Here is a 15,247-nt window from a genome sequence, read left to right on the forward strand (position 1 = left end):
GGAGGAGCAAGAGACTGCAGTGTCATACCTGCCTCTTTCCCTCTCTACAAAAGTAGGGTGGCCTGTAACACTTGTGGGCCTGCTGTCCCCATCTAGCTGCATGGGGAGGGCACTTATGTCATTTAAGGCAGAGGGTAGGGAGTCCAAAGTTATCCACTGAAATTTTGTGTTTAATCTGAACTGAGATGTGTGTATGCATGTGCATGTGCATATGTGTGTATTAACACACATACACAAGTAATACATCATCACTGTAGAAAATCACAAATAAAGATAAGACAAGAAGGGGATCAAAGATACTCATAATCCTATGACCCAACAGTAACCATTTTGAAAATTTTCATGTGTACCCTTGTAGATTATAATGCAGGCATACAGATAGGTATAAATATAGTAACATAATAAACATACATAGGTATAAATAAGTCCATTTCAGAAAAATATAACAAAAATGAGGCTTTGATCACTCAACAGTATGAGTATTTATCTATGGGAATAAGTATAATTTTACGACATCATTTTAAATGGCCACATAATATTCCATAATATGTATGTGCCACGGATTACTCAACCAAATTGATTAGGTAGGACATTTAGGCTGTCTCAATTTTTCATTGTTATAAACAGTGCTGAAACCAACGTGCTTGTTGCTATATCATTGAACACACCCTTTCTTATTTTCTTAGAATAAATATTCAAAAGTGCAATTGCTGGACCAAAGAGATTGCATTGTTTTTAAGTCTTCTGATCGACGCCATAAACATGTCTTCCAGAAAAGCTACCATACCAGCAGTGTCTGAGAAGGGTTATTTCCTTCTTCCTTGAAGAGCCTAGGTTTGAGTACCACATGGTCTCTAAGAGGTATCTTAGAAGCTATAAGCAGTGCAACAAGAAGAACTGGATCACTTGAAAAGCAATTAATGTATTTTTAGAATTAGAAAGAATCTTAGAGATCATCCAGCCCCACTTCATCTTCTCCAGGTGAGAAAACTGACCACCAGGGAGGAAAAATGCTTGCCCAGGATCAACGGTACCTAGTGAACAGGCTCCTGCATTACCCTGGGCTCACTTCATGAGGGACTAGAACGTGGGTGGAGCCCCCACTGTGTGGCTGCCTCTTCTTCAAGCCGCAGGATCAGAGCAGAGTGAAATGAAGCACGATCAAGTAAGAGTTGTCTATCCTCGGTTCTGAAGAATTCAATTGCCTTATATCAATTTCAAATAGTTTACCCCGGCCACTGTCTGCACCCCCTGAACTCACTTTGTAGATCTACCGTCCCTAACTTATAGCATTTGTGAAAAATGCCCCAACAACACAGATAAACAAATTCAGACTGGGAAGAGGATTGGAATTATTTCTCTAATAGTAAGGATAGAATTAGGCCTTTGTTGGCTTTTCCTGTGATTGCTCTTGGCTGTTTGAGAGATTATTGGTCTGCTGGATACACATACACACACACACTTTTTTTTTTTAATGTATTTTGATCAAATAAGATTTTGTTAAATTTAAGTCCTCAGCAGCAAAGATTGCTATTGATAGAAGTTAGAAATAGCCAGCTATTCTGTATTCACCGACCTCAGCTAAATGGTAGAAGACAGCTCTTTCGTGGAAACCAATCCCAACAGCTATACTTTGTTACAAATTAGTGTCAGGCATTCCTGTTCAACTCTTATCGACTCATCTTCTAACTTTTATCGACTCATCTTTTAGCGTGAATCTAAATTAGAGGTCAGCAAACTTTTTCTGTAAAAAGCCGGGTAGTAAATATTTCAGGCTTTGTGGGCCATATGGTCTCTGTCACGAGGACTCAACCCTGCCATTGTAGCACAAAAGCAGGGACAATACATAAATGATTGTGGCTGGGTTCCAATAAAATTTTATTTGCAAAAACAGGCGGTGGGCAGGATTTGGCTTTCAGGCTGTCGTTGCGGACCCCAGACTTAAATTATCACTGCTTCATTAAAACACAGATCGCTGGGCTCCCCCCAAGGTTTCTGATTCACTAGGTCTTGGGAGCGGGCCAAGAATTTGAATTTACAAGTCTTTAGTGATGCTGATGCTGCAGGTAGAAGGCCTTGCTTTGCTCTAGGGCTGTCCCATTAGCCTGAAGTGCTCAATAAATTATTAAACTCACACGGATCATCACATTTTTCTTCTGAGTGACTTCAATGCGTGTGTGTGCTTCTCTTCTCTTGCCTCTTTGGAAGGTAAGAAGGATTAACTTTTCTATCAGTCAAGCTACCGGAGTTCAAGTCAACGGAAGCTTCTCTAGCTAGTGTTTGAAGGAAGGATGCGTTAAGGTATGTTAGAATATTCACAGACTCATTGGAAAAGCTGAAGGAATATGTTCTCAGGTCAGCTTCCAGGAACAGCTCGCAGAACGACACTGCAGGGTGGGCACATACGCACCACCCCTCCTGTTTCCTCCCATAGCTCGAGTCCCAGCCAAAGGCTTGTGCCAAGTGGGTCTGACTTTCAAAACTCAAGTCTCATGTATGGGCCCTGGGGCAAGGGAGGCTGGAAAATGTTGATTTTTTTGGATTTTATATTTGGGAAGGCAGGCAACTAGAGAATATGAAAACGGAGAGCAGCATTTAGATGATTTGGGGTAGCCATTATGCATATAATCCCATTCCTGGGAAAGAAAACGTACAGTGGGGAACAGAAAGTTATAAAGCAATCAAGCTCCAGCTCTCTGGGTTGTATTTTAAAATAATGGGGTTGGGATGGATAGAGTCAGGGCGGTATAGAAGAGGTAGTATTAATTCTGAATTGATGGTTGCCGAAGTTGAATGATGAGTATGTGGAGATCCATTGTTTAGCTCTTTCTTCTTTAGTGTATGCTTGAAATTTTCCATAATAAAAAGTACAATTTAAAAAGGCATCAAAAGCAGGAAAAGAATGGAGTAAGCAGTGATTTCTGAAGCCTAGATGGTACGCTCTCTCCGTGCAGCACATATGATGTAATAAAAGACCTTTGGATGGGAGTTATTTCCATAGCACAATCAGCGTGTTAACAACATTCCCAAAGGGAAAACAATAAGTGACTTTTTCACTGAAAATAGGTCAACACAAGGCACTATCACACTCATTGTGTTTGCTTCACCCACGAACACTTGTTACATTCAGCGGAGCAAAATAAAGTCTGAATGACTGGGCGACTATACAGGGTTGCCAGCAAATAAAAATGCAGGGTCTCAGTTAAATCTGAACTTCAGATAAAGAGCAAATATATTTTCTTTACTATGCATGTGTCCCATGCAATATGTGGGACAAGCTTATACTAAAAATGTATTTGTTTATCTGAAATTCAAATTTAAGTGAGTATTCCATGTTTTACCTGGCAGCTCTACTTCTATGGCTTATAAAATTTAGGAGAGTCCATCTTCCCCACCCTTCTCCAACTCATGCCACATATTGCGTCGCCTGGAATTAAAGACTTGTCTCCAATAATTATGACTCTCCAGGCATTTCACCATCAACATTCCATATGTTCCTAGAAAGGCGTTCTTCCCTACCCTAGAGAGGTTCAAGCTGGACTGTCAGATGGACCTTCTGGCCCTGAAAGAGAAGTGGAGAAGGAGAGAAGCGATTTGTCTAAATGTTCCCAAGCGAATGCCTTCTCTCTAAGATGAGGAAGCCAGACTTAGCTGCCCCACAAGGTCTTTTCAATGTCTTTCCAACACGGCTGAGATTAAGATCCCTAAGACATACAGTCATTCCTGCTGCTGCAACCTTTACACACCCAAATGGGCTCCAGAGAATCTGAACTTAAAACGAAACAAAGAAAGAGTGATTTCATGCTGGAAGGCAAGAGACACCTCTTCATCCAACCTAATTCTGTCTCAGTTTGTCACTGCTCGTTCCAAATTGTTAACACCCAGACGATCGAGTTTCTGCAACACGGAGGGCCCTTTCGTCTCATCCTGTCTATTGGTCACTTGACAACTCATTAGCATCTCCAGAGGAAGGAAGTGATCAAACATCGTGAGTCAACATGTTACTTGCCAGAAGTTCTGGTAAAAGGAGTAAGAGGAGTTTAAAGGAAGAGAAATACGTAGAAAATGAGTTTTAGTACATTGTGGGGATTTCCATTCTCCTGCCCCTCTAAACCAGAGGCAAATCAAGAATCAAGACTTATAGTTAGACCTCTGCTGATGGAAGTTTCTAGACAAAGACTAAATTCCTTTTCCTGGAGTCATACGAAGTATCTACCATTCATGCCTTCTACTCTGAGGTTAAACAAATTTTAGAGTCCTAGTGGGGGAAATTCAGCGATTTTAAAAACTGGTGGCAGGATGCAAATGAACTAGGAAGAAGGCAGAATTCTTCATGAGGTTAGAACTGCTTTTGTTCAGAAAAACAATATGAATGGGTGTATTCGATTATAAAAAAAAGTAGTTTCTTGCAGTGTAGGCTGATGATAAATCTAAACAAAGAAGAATTAAATTGCTCGCTTTGCACAGAACAGGATTATTACTATTATTTTTTTTTAGTGTACCCCTTAAGTGGGGATGACAGGGTCTTAGTGGGTCATAGAAAGGGAGAGAGAGGTGAAGAAATGGTGGCAGAGGAGAAGGCGGATTGAGCAAACATACCAGTAGACAGGCCGCAGAGAGAAGGATAGCCAGAGAGAAACCTCCCATGCCAGGGACGGCTGAGGGATTCTAGGATCTAGCTAGCTAGCTAGCATCTATCTATCCATCTATCTATCTATCTATCTGGCTGTCTATCTATCTGGCTGTCTGTCTATCTATCTGGCATCCACTTTCAAAAAATACTTATTATGGAAAATTTCAAGCATATACCAAAGTAAATAGACTAGTATAGTAAACCTTGATAAATAAACGGCAAGCGATAGGATATATTGGAGTATATGAGGAAGCCATCTGGTGTAAAACTAATTCAGCCTGACCTTGTTTTTCCAAAAGGGGCTGACGTGGCCATTGAGCATGTATTGTATATCTGCTTTAAGCATTTGCTGTGTCCCAAAGACAAGAACAGTGCCCTTAAGATAAAGATGCAACTTCTGGCATTTTCTTAAGGATGAGCATCTCACCCTGGGCTAGGAATTGATTGCTGTCCTGCTGTAACCGCCTAACTCAAGACAGCAGACCTGCTACCTGCTGTGTCCATCAATCACTGTGTCAACAGGGCAATCTCGTGACTATTGTAAAAGGGACATTCCAATCACGTGTGATACATGCTCTTTGACTGCATATAACCACTCTGTACACCCTATTTCTTTGGTGCCCTTCCTTCCTTGGGGAGGAAAGGCCCTAGGCTAGTCCTCAGATCTAGCTCATAATAAACTCACCCCAATTTGATTTATAGATTGGTTATGGGTTATTTGCACTGACAACCTCCCATTAACTCACAGCCAATCTTTCATCTAAAATGGACATTTCATCCAGAATGCCCCACCCACTCAACCCTCCCTCATAAATTATTTTGAAGGAAATTCCAGACATCACATTTCACTGGTAAACATTTTAATGTAGCAGTCAATTTTAAGTAGTCGCCTATTCTGTGCTGTACTGTTGTCTCCCTAAGTCAGCCAATATCCTCACTGATGCAGGGTCGGTGAGCCAAGGAGTCGAAAGAAAGATTTCTTGGACTCTCAAGGTCTGGTAGCTGTGCTCTTTTATTTAGAGAATAGTGTGGAATAGCATGGGGACAGGACCCATGGGCTGTCAGAGCTGCTGCTGCTGGCATGGGGACAGGACCCATGGGCAGGCAGAGCTGGTGCGTGGGGACAGGACCCACGGGCAGGAAGAGCCGCTGCTGCTGCCACTTCTGCTGCAAACATGGGTGGAGAGTAAGGCTAAATTTAAGGCATAGGTATGTAAGCCATCTTTTTACAAGACAAGAGAAAGAACATGTAAAAAAGTTAAAATGGTATCAGTGCAGGTGGGGTCTGGCCATTGGGTAGTCCCACAACTTTTAGATAAGAATCAAATCGGATTAAGTAAAGGCCAGAAGCCACCACCCTAAATCAGTTACATGAGGTTGCCAGACAGTAACCAACTTAAGTCCTTGCCTTCCCCATTAAGAGTTTCCAGAGATAAGGCCATCCCACCTTCTTCCTGGTGCAGAGAGGGAGGCATCTTTACAGATGGAGGTTTCCCTTACAAATGTAAATGTCTCTCAGCAAAGGGCAATCAAACTCTAGTCCTCCGAGCCCGCTTCTCACCTGCAGTTTTAAAATTAACCAGCCTAAAATCCTCATCACTCACTAAAAGTCTGTATGAAGGAAAAGCACATTCCTGTGTGTCTCCTTTACTCTCAATAATCTATGACAGCACTGCTGCATTTTGGACACCAGACGGATGGTAGTTTTGTTACACCAAGCAATTCTGCATCACCAGCTAGGTGTCCTACCATTTAACTCAATTCTGACACTATCTACCAGGGGATAGCATCAGATACCACAGGTTAAGGGCTCAGTCCCATGAGATTACCCCCACCCCCAATGCAGATGTCAATCACAAATCCAAGTTGTCACCTGTGCTTCTGACCAACAGACTATAAATCAGAGGTTCCCACAACCCCCTCTTCAAGTTTGATTATTTGCTAGAGTGGCTCACAGCACATTTTACTTACTAGATTTCCGGTTTATTATAAAAAGATATAACCAACTCAGGAACAGCCAGATAGAAGAGACGCATAGGTCCTGATACGTGGGGAAGGACTCGGAGCTTCCGCCCTCCAGGTGTGCCACCCTCCCAGTACCTCCACGCATTCACCAACCCAGAAGCTGTTGGAACCGTCCTTTGGGTTTTTATGGTGGCTTCATTATGTAGGCATGATGATTGAATCATTGGCCATTGGTGATTGAACTCGATATGCAGCCACTCTCCCCTCTCCAGAGGTCTGGGAGGTGGGGCTGAAAGTTCCAACCCTCTAATCACAGGGTCGGTTCCCCTGGCAACCAGCCCCCATCCTTAGTGGCTTTCCAAGAGTCACCTCATTAACACAAACTCAAGTGTGGTTGAAAGGGGCTTGTTAAGAATAACAAAAGACACCTTTATGACTCTCCTCACTTCTGGGAAATTCCTAGGGTTTTAGGAGCTCCGTGCCAGAAACAGGGACAAAGACCAAATATGCATTTTTTTTATTATAAATCACAATATTACAGTCTGTTACCTACAGGAGCCTCATTAGTGGTGCTCTGGGGAGGGGGAGACATGAGAAAGAAGCAACCAAGTTCCACACTGGTAGAGTGCCAGTCAGATTCTGAGCTGCCAGAGCTCAAAGAAACAGGTAGAAACCAAGTGACCATGGGGAAATAAGGTGACAGAAAGGGTGACTAGGAGAATGCAAACCCATGGAAACCCACAGGCAGATCAGGGCAGGGGTCATAGACGTCCCACAGTATTTCTATGGGTGGTGACACAAGCCATTCTTTCAGGATGTTAAATCAAGGTTCCCACCAGAAGCCTCCTGGAGACTCACAGGACACTTCCATTCCGACTACTTGTGTTATACAGTCACTTGAACTTTGAACTTTAGCAAGTTCCTCTTTTTCACCAGCTAATTGTGTACACATTTCAAATGAGGGTAACAACCAACATTTTGCATTATTCAAAGTAGCTTAAAGAAACCAAGGACATTTCACAGTTTGTTTTTTCTCTTTAGAACAACGCATTGTTTAAGGAAAATAAAAACAGCCTAGAGCTGAACTCACGTTAGTGTTTCCAAAATAAAATGGTCACAGGAACTCAAAACTCTAAGTTCATTCTCCAGACCAAGGGGCTAGCCTTGCCCTCAGTACTAAGGGGCTAGCCTTGCCCTCAGTACTTCGTTACCTGCTCTCTACGCTTGGCCATCCTCCTGGATTTTTCTACCCTTTCACCAAAGGCCTCTTGTCAGCAGTTTTCAAAAAAAACCTTTTTTTATGTCATTTCTTTCCCAAATTAAAATTCCATGATAAATCCTTTTTTCCCCTCCCCATAAGATCTTCTGACACCCATGAAGAATTTCCTTTTCAAAGTCCTGTCTTCTTACCTCCTCCACTTAAAGCTCCAGTTGACACCTGCCTTCCAGGTAAGACAACACCCTTTAGCGCTCATAATCTTGCCAGTTTAGTCTTGAAATTCTTTTATCCCCGATAAAAATCTTAGCTCACTCAGCACTAGAAGCCATCCTCTCCCCTGAGAATTGAAGTTTGTGTACTTGCTAATGATCCGGTAATGCCCCTGGAGCCTCTTGATGAGAAGGGCCCCACTAAAAGGATCGTCTTCTCTCCCACTCCTGGTTCTCAGACTTGAGTACGCATCAGAATACCCAGAAGGCTTGTCAGAACAGAGACTGCTGGAGTCACTGATTCAGCAGATCTCAGGTGGGCCTGAGAACGTGCATTTATACACAAAGATGAAAATGACCTAGTCTCTGGCTTCTAGAAGATTGCAGCCTGATGGATAAATCTCTCCTTTCATCTGGGTAGCACTTTAGAATTTGAAAATTGCTCTCATATTTAATAGATTTTTTTTTTTTAACTAAACCTCACCACAATCCTAGGAGGGTCTGGATTTAGGGTCAGAAAACCTGTGTTTGAGTTCCAGCTCTAGCAAATATTAGCTCTGTGACTTTGGACAAGTTACTTAAACTCTCAAAGCCTGAGTTATCTACAAAATAGAAATAAAAACCTCCCAGGTAGATAATACCCGTGTTTGTGAAAACGCTTTGTGAGCTTCAAAGTACTATACAAATACGTAATATTAGAAAAGAAGACAGCCTGTGATCAGTGTCAGAAAGACCGCCAGAGTGTTATGGGAACACGGAGGGAGAAGTGGTGCATTCAGCTAGCGTGAGGAAGGGTTGGATGGGGCAGCCTTGGTGGAAAAGGTGGAGTTTTCGCTGGGCCCTGAAGCTTTTAAGCAAGCAGAGAATTGAGTGGAGAAAGGAGGTATCAAGAGGCGAAGGGTGCATGGGCAGGAAAATGTATGATGTATTAGGAGTTGGAGGGTATAGGAAAATGATTAATCTAATGATACAGCTGAAAGGAGTTTAAAACCACATTACAGAAAGCTTTGAATACCAGGAAAAGGGGTTTGCACATGATTCAGTAGGTAATGGGTAGCCAATTATAGGTTCTGATCAGCAACTCAACATGCTCAGAAGAAAGCTAAGACTGGTCTGTGCATGAGGGAGATCAGAAGGGGGAGACAAAAATGGAGGCAGGGAGATCTTTACGAGTCTATTTTCCATAACAGCTCTCCCTATCTTCCCACTCCTGTTCCATATCCACCGCCCCATACAGTGCAGCCTTATAATAAATCCCAATCCTCTGAATCATTATTATCCCCCTCAGAGAGCCCCTTCAAAGTGCTGAGCAGCTCTGCTTTGGTCTAAGCCCTGCCTTCCAGAGCATTCTGGAACACACTTTCCCTCTCCCTCCTAACATTCCTGGCAGCCCTCTTGTCCTCAGTCAGGTTTCTCTTCTTGTTGCTAAGCACACCTGGGTTTTTCAGTCATTTCTCATTTAACAGACTTTTCTGCCATTCTAGGTACCCTTCTTTGGATAGAATTTAGTTTCTCCCATAGAAAGAGAAGCACACAGCATCTCCAAAGGCACTTGGATAATTTAAACAAACTCTTAATGGATGGATTAGGATTAATTCCCTGACCTGCCCCTTTTCCTTACTGGGTAACTTTACTGAGAGTACTTGAGAGAAAGTCAAGTTCACAGTGCAAGTGTTTTCTCACTTGTCTATAGCATCACTTAAACCTTGGAGCCTGGGTCATATTTAAATCCTTCATGTCATTCTGATTTATAATTGAATCTGACATGTTGTCTATTTCCCCCTAAGGGAATTTTATGGGTGCCAGCCCTGAAATTTATACCCTCTTTGCTGCACCCTAAAGTGAGTCACATGACTTGCTTGCATGTTCTCCTTCAATTTTTCTTTCTTCCTTTTTACTGTAATGATAGTTAACCTCTAGACAATCATTGCATTGTTCTTCCTTTCATTTCCATTTTCCTGAGCCTGAAGGGTTAACTGATGTGTGCCCACCTTGGAGACCATTTGTGGGTTCACTAAGCCCACTGTCAGTCCTTTAGTAGCCACATAACAGAAATGCACTGCTAATAAATTCCCCCTTCTCCTAATAACCGGGTCAGTGCTATTCCAGGTTAAGATCATGTTCAACCACACGGTATAAACAAATCCCGTCACCTAATGTTTATATGAAGCTCTCAGGAGTTCAAAATATTTTTAGACATTTCCTTATTAACGTACACAAAACTCACTAGCTTCTCCTCAGTCCCCAAGCCCTGAGAACACTTTCCGATGTGTCTCCTTCACTTTCTCACACTGTATGACACGTGTCTAAGGAAAAATAAGGACAGATTGGATTTTCACTTTGTGTGGAAACACATTTCACTCTGCTTACAAAAGTGAAAGGCCTATCTGAGTTCAGTTGATGAAGCAAGATGTTTTCATATGATAGAGATTTTTCTTTCACGTAGCTTGGAGTGGAGGCCTAGTTAGATTCATTTGCAAAACAATTTTTATTGACTGACTCATTAGAAAGAATGTCATGTGCTGGCGCTTCATCACAAAGCAGGGAATCTTGCCCTTATAGGGCCTTTGGCTCAGATATGGTTCAGGAAAGGAAAAATGGACTTCCCTGGGAAAATTACTGCTTCAGCCAGGACCAGAGGAATGCACGTAAACCTAAGGCAGCTCCCTGCCACTCTTTTCTGTTACCTCTTGTGAGGTTGGAGGAGAAAACTTTGCTCTTAGGGCTCTGAAGAGTAACAATACAAGGAAATGCTGATTTTCCCTTAGAAAAACTAAAATAAGCCAAGAGGGCTATGCCCTCTATTAATTAAAGCTTCAAGAATTTAAAAAAGGTTGGGGGATATATTACAGGAAGTATCCGTATAAATGTGGGCACTATGAAAACAAAGTACGGGTTTACTGAATCATGAAATTTTATAATAGTAGAGGGTTTGAATCTTTCATGAAGTGAATTATTAACAAGGGAAAGACTCTAAAAGAAAAGCTTTACTGGACTGGATATAGTTTTATTTCAGTCTTTAGAGTCCTGACTGCTTCAGAAGGAGAGCAGTTGAAGTATGTTTAAGCCTATTTAAGAGTAAGAGGCAGGGCTGGCCTGGTGGCACAGCAGTTAAGTTCTAATGTTCCGCTTTGGTGGCCCAGGGTTCGCCGGTTCGGATCCCAGGTATGGACATGGCACTGCTTGGCAAGCCATGCTGTGGTAGGCATCCCACATAGAAAGTGCAGGAAGATGGGTGCAGAAGTTAGCTCAGGGCCAGTCTTCCTTAGCAAAAAGAGGAGGATTGGCAACAGATGTTAGCTCAGGGCTGATCTTCCTCAAAAAATAAAGAAAAAAAAGAATAAGAGGCATTTCTAATGCCACAAATTTTTCACACCAGAAGAATATAATTATTCTTCTATTCTTACATTATTCTATACATAGTGACATTTTTAAAAGTCTGACATCATGTCTTCAAAACAAAATGTTGAATATGAAATGGTTAAAAACCTCATAATTTTTAAAATAAAAATTGAACTGGAAAACCAAAAGAAAATCAGGAAAATTCTTCTACTTCTTATTTTTTAAGTGACTAATTTCACCGATCTCTATCATGCCCTATTTCTAACGTGCCCGCCAGTGATGAGAGGGGCCCTCCTCCCCACCAAAATGTCCCACATACACCTTCTCTTATGCTTACCCTTCTTGGAAGTATTCAGGACCATAAGTGGAGCTATTTTAATGAGAGTGGACAATAGCCTTCAATAGACAAGAAGTCTCAAGTTAGGTAATATATGGTGCCTTGCCTCTTTGAGCTGATTTGACAGATTAATGCTACTAGAAGGTGGTTAAGACACAGCCTTCAGTGAAGACAAATAATGTTCATTCACTGTTCTTCCAAAACCAAGGACAAAACTGTGTTAAAGTTTATGGCGGAGAAGACAACCAATATTCAAACTGACTGACAGCAAAAGTCAGAAGAAGGATTTGGCATTTGTTCCGTGATGAATGTGGTGGATGCAGATGAAAAATCCTGAAGGCGAGCAGAGTAGAAGGTGGATGTAAATTAAAGAGAGCCATAGAATGAAGGTACAGTGAAAAGCTAGCCAGCAAAACGCTTTTGTACTTCCAAAGAGGTGGAAAGATGAACCCTGAAGTTGGCTGTCCAAGAGAAGCTTCAGGCTGAGGAGGTCCTCCAAATGCTGGGTCAGGATTTCCAGTCCACCTGAGAACACTCTGGGCTAACCCTAACCCTCAGCTTCTCTCTGGGGGGCTGCTGGTGTTGGCGGGTCATGCTGGTCCCTAGCGCACTGGCTCCAGCTGAAGGGTAGAGTGTACATCAAGTTCTGGTGAAGAACTGACCAAAAAATTGTGGCTATTTGGGGGCCAGCCCCGTGGCCAAGTGGTTAAGTTTGCATGCCCAGCTTCAGCAGTCCATGGGTTCGCTGGTTTGGATCCTGGACGCAGACTTGCACATCACTCATCAAGCCATGCTGTGGTGGCATCCCACATAGAAGAACTAGAATGACTTACAAGAAGAATATACAACTATGTACTGGGGTTTGGGGAGAAAAAAAAAGAGGAAGATTGGCAACAGATGTTAGTTCAGGGCCAATCTTCCTCACCAAAAAGCATTTAAAAAAAGTGGAGATTTGATATCAAAGTGCTGATTCATGAGGGCCTCAGAGGTTTAAAAAAAAAAGGAAAAGAAAGTAGATTAGTGGTTGTTTAGATATGGAGGAGATGGGGGAATAAGGAGGTGATAGCTAAAAGATACTGGATTTCTTTTTGAGTGATGAAAATGTTCTAAAATCAACTATGGTGATGGTTCTGCATATCTGTGAATGTTCACTTTAAATAATTGAATTCTATGGTAAGTGAATTACATATCAATAAAGCTGTTGGGCTTTTTTTTTATAGCCTATAAGAAATTAAAGAGAGGGGTCAATGTGGTGTGAGACTAAGTCTTAACCCAGCAATCTCATGCGGCTAGGAGGTAAAGACTGGGTATCACCCACCCCAAAGAGGAAAGGTATTATCAAATGCTAAGTGAAAAACCACAGGAAAACTCAAAATCATTATATTCCATATTTCACGCTTCTTAGGAGAACTGTGCCTTTCTGTTATTCTCTAGATACCACTATTTCCAAAGTTAAACCACCTTGCCCTGTTGGAGCTCACACACTATGGGTGTGAGGAATGTGTCACAGTTTGAACACCTGAAAGGAAGGTATCAGCCATAGAATGGATCACATGGGAGCGTTTTCCACATTTCCCTGAAGAATGGGGGACCAACAGAAGGAGTCAATTATCCTATCCTACCTGGAGAAAGCATTTCTCAGATGAATGAATTGGGAACTAAAAACTGGAGAAGGTTCTTTATTCCTTTACATAATTAGGACATCATTTACAGGAGGTTTACTTCTTGGGTGTCCCCCAAACCTCCTTGCATAGGGCTGGCATTACTGGAAACTTAATGAATTCTTGCTGCTTTTAATTATATTGAATTCCAAGAGGGATCTTAATGGTTAGGCATTTTATGATGGCTGTGCATTCTGCTTCTAAATGTAATAGCTAGAATATAAACCCTAGATAAGGAAAAGTATTTATCGAACGCTGACGCTCCTTTGAGAAATCACTGTGTCAAGTCTACTGGTTATCATTAGTTTTATTAAAATGGTTAGGAGAAACTAACCTCACAGTTGTCTATAACCATACCAACTTCAGCTTAGAATAACACCCTGTATTATACTGTGTAAACACAAGAACACTCCCTGTGAGCCCAATAATCTTAGCACCAGCTCCCTTTCCAAACATGCCAAGAAAGATATGTTGCTTTGGGTTACGAACACTGGAAAATCAACAGACCAAAACACCCAGCAGAACTGAGTAGAGACAGGATGGAGTCCAGTCACCCCGAAGTCTCTGGAAAACTTCAGAGTGACAAAGCAGACTGCAATGCCCTTGAAATGTTCTCTGCCCACTCCCTGGCCGCTACCACAACAGCCCTGCCACGCCCTTCACACATGGTCTGCCAAAATGCTGAGGAAAAGAGGGATTAAAATGAAGTCAGCCTCAAGTTAGAAACATAGTTCAGAGAATCACAGCTAAAAAAAAAAAATTAACTTTGACCTATCCACATGAGACTGGAGCCAGGTCCTTTCAGATAGCAAGTGTTCTCTTTCCGTGTGCATTTGCGAAGACAAAATGCATTGGTTAAGTGGGTTAATTGGTCCTTCTGAGCAATGAGTTCTTGTGGGTATTCATTATGAATGCTCTGTGGCTGAAGAAGTGGTTGGGAACTGAGCCAAACAATTTCTTTCTTTCTGTCCATACTGGTCATTCTGAGCACCACTGCTGTGTCACCAACATAACTAGGTATCTTTACAGAACTCTAAATATGCTTTTTGAGTAAAACCATCATTGTCCTCTACACTCACATCTTGAGTAGAACAAATCACTATGATTGCATAACTTGTTTCTACTTCTTAACATGCTTTCATACATATTTGAACTTCATAACGGAGAGAAGCTGGTACAGTAATCTTTAATTTACCCAGCGTTCTCAGGGAAGATTAACAGAATCTTCTCGACCATGAAAGCTTATCGCTGTATGTTACCACAATCAAAAAAAAACATATTAACTAGTCTGAATAAGAATCTCTCTAAAAAACATTTCAACAAAGAAATGTAAATTAAAATAAGAATAAGAATAGTCCTTTAAAAAAATTTTTGGCCTATCATATTAACAATTAGGTTATAATTAGGTTATAATACCCAGGTTCAGAGAGGATGCAAAGGAAAAGATCCTTGTAGTCATTGCGGATGAGGTTGTGAATTCTGACATTTTGGGGGGGCGATTTGATAATATGGATCCAAAGCCTTATAAATGTTCAACTCATGGCCTCACAATTTCTTTCATTCTTTTAATAATATTTGAGTGCCTACCACATGCTAAACACTCGAGATGCTCTGGTGAACAACACAGGCCAGCTCCCTGCTCTCGAGAAGCTTACATTCTTGTGAAAAGAGACAAATGGGCAATGAATAAGCACACAGGAAAAGAGAGAAGATAAACAGAGTGATACATCCTAGGAGGAAAAGTAAACCGTGGATATGATGGAGACTAAAGGCAAAGGAGGAGGTTGCTTCTGTTGGTGTCAGAAAAGACCCCTGTGTCAGAGGCCGACGCTTTCACAATATGCAGCTTCCCACTCACCTTAGTAAGAGAGCCCCAGTGAA

Source organism: Equus przewalskii, chromosome 28 (assembly GCF_037783145.1).
Source record: "Equus przewalskii isolate Varuska chromosome 28, EquPr2, whole genome shotgun sequence".
Classification (NCBI taxonomy): domain Eukaryota; kingdom Metazoa; phylum Chordata; class Mammalia; order Perissodactyla; family Equidae; genus Equus; species Equus przewalskii.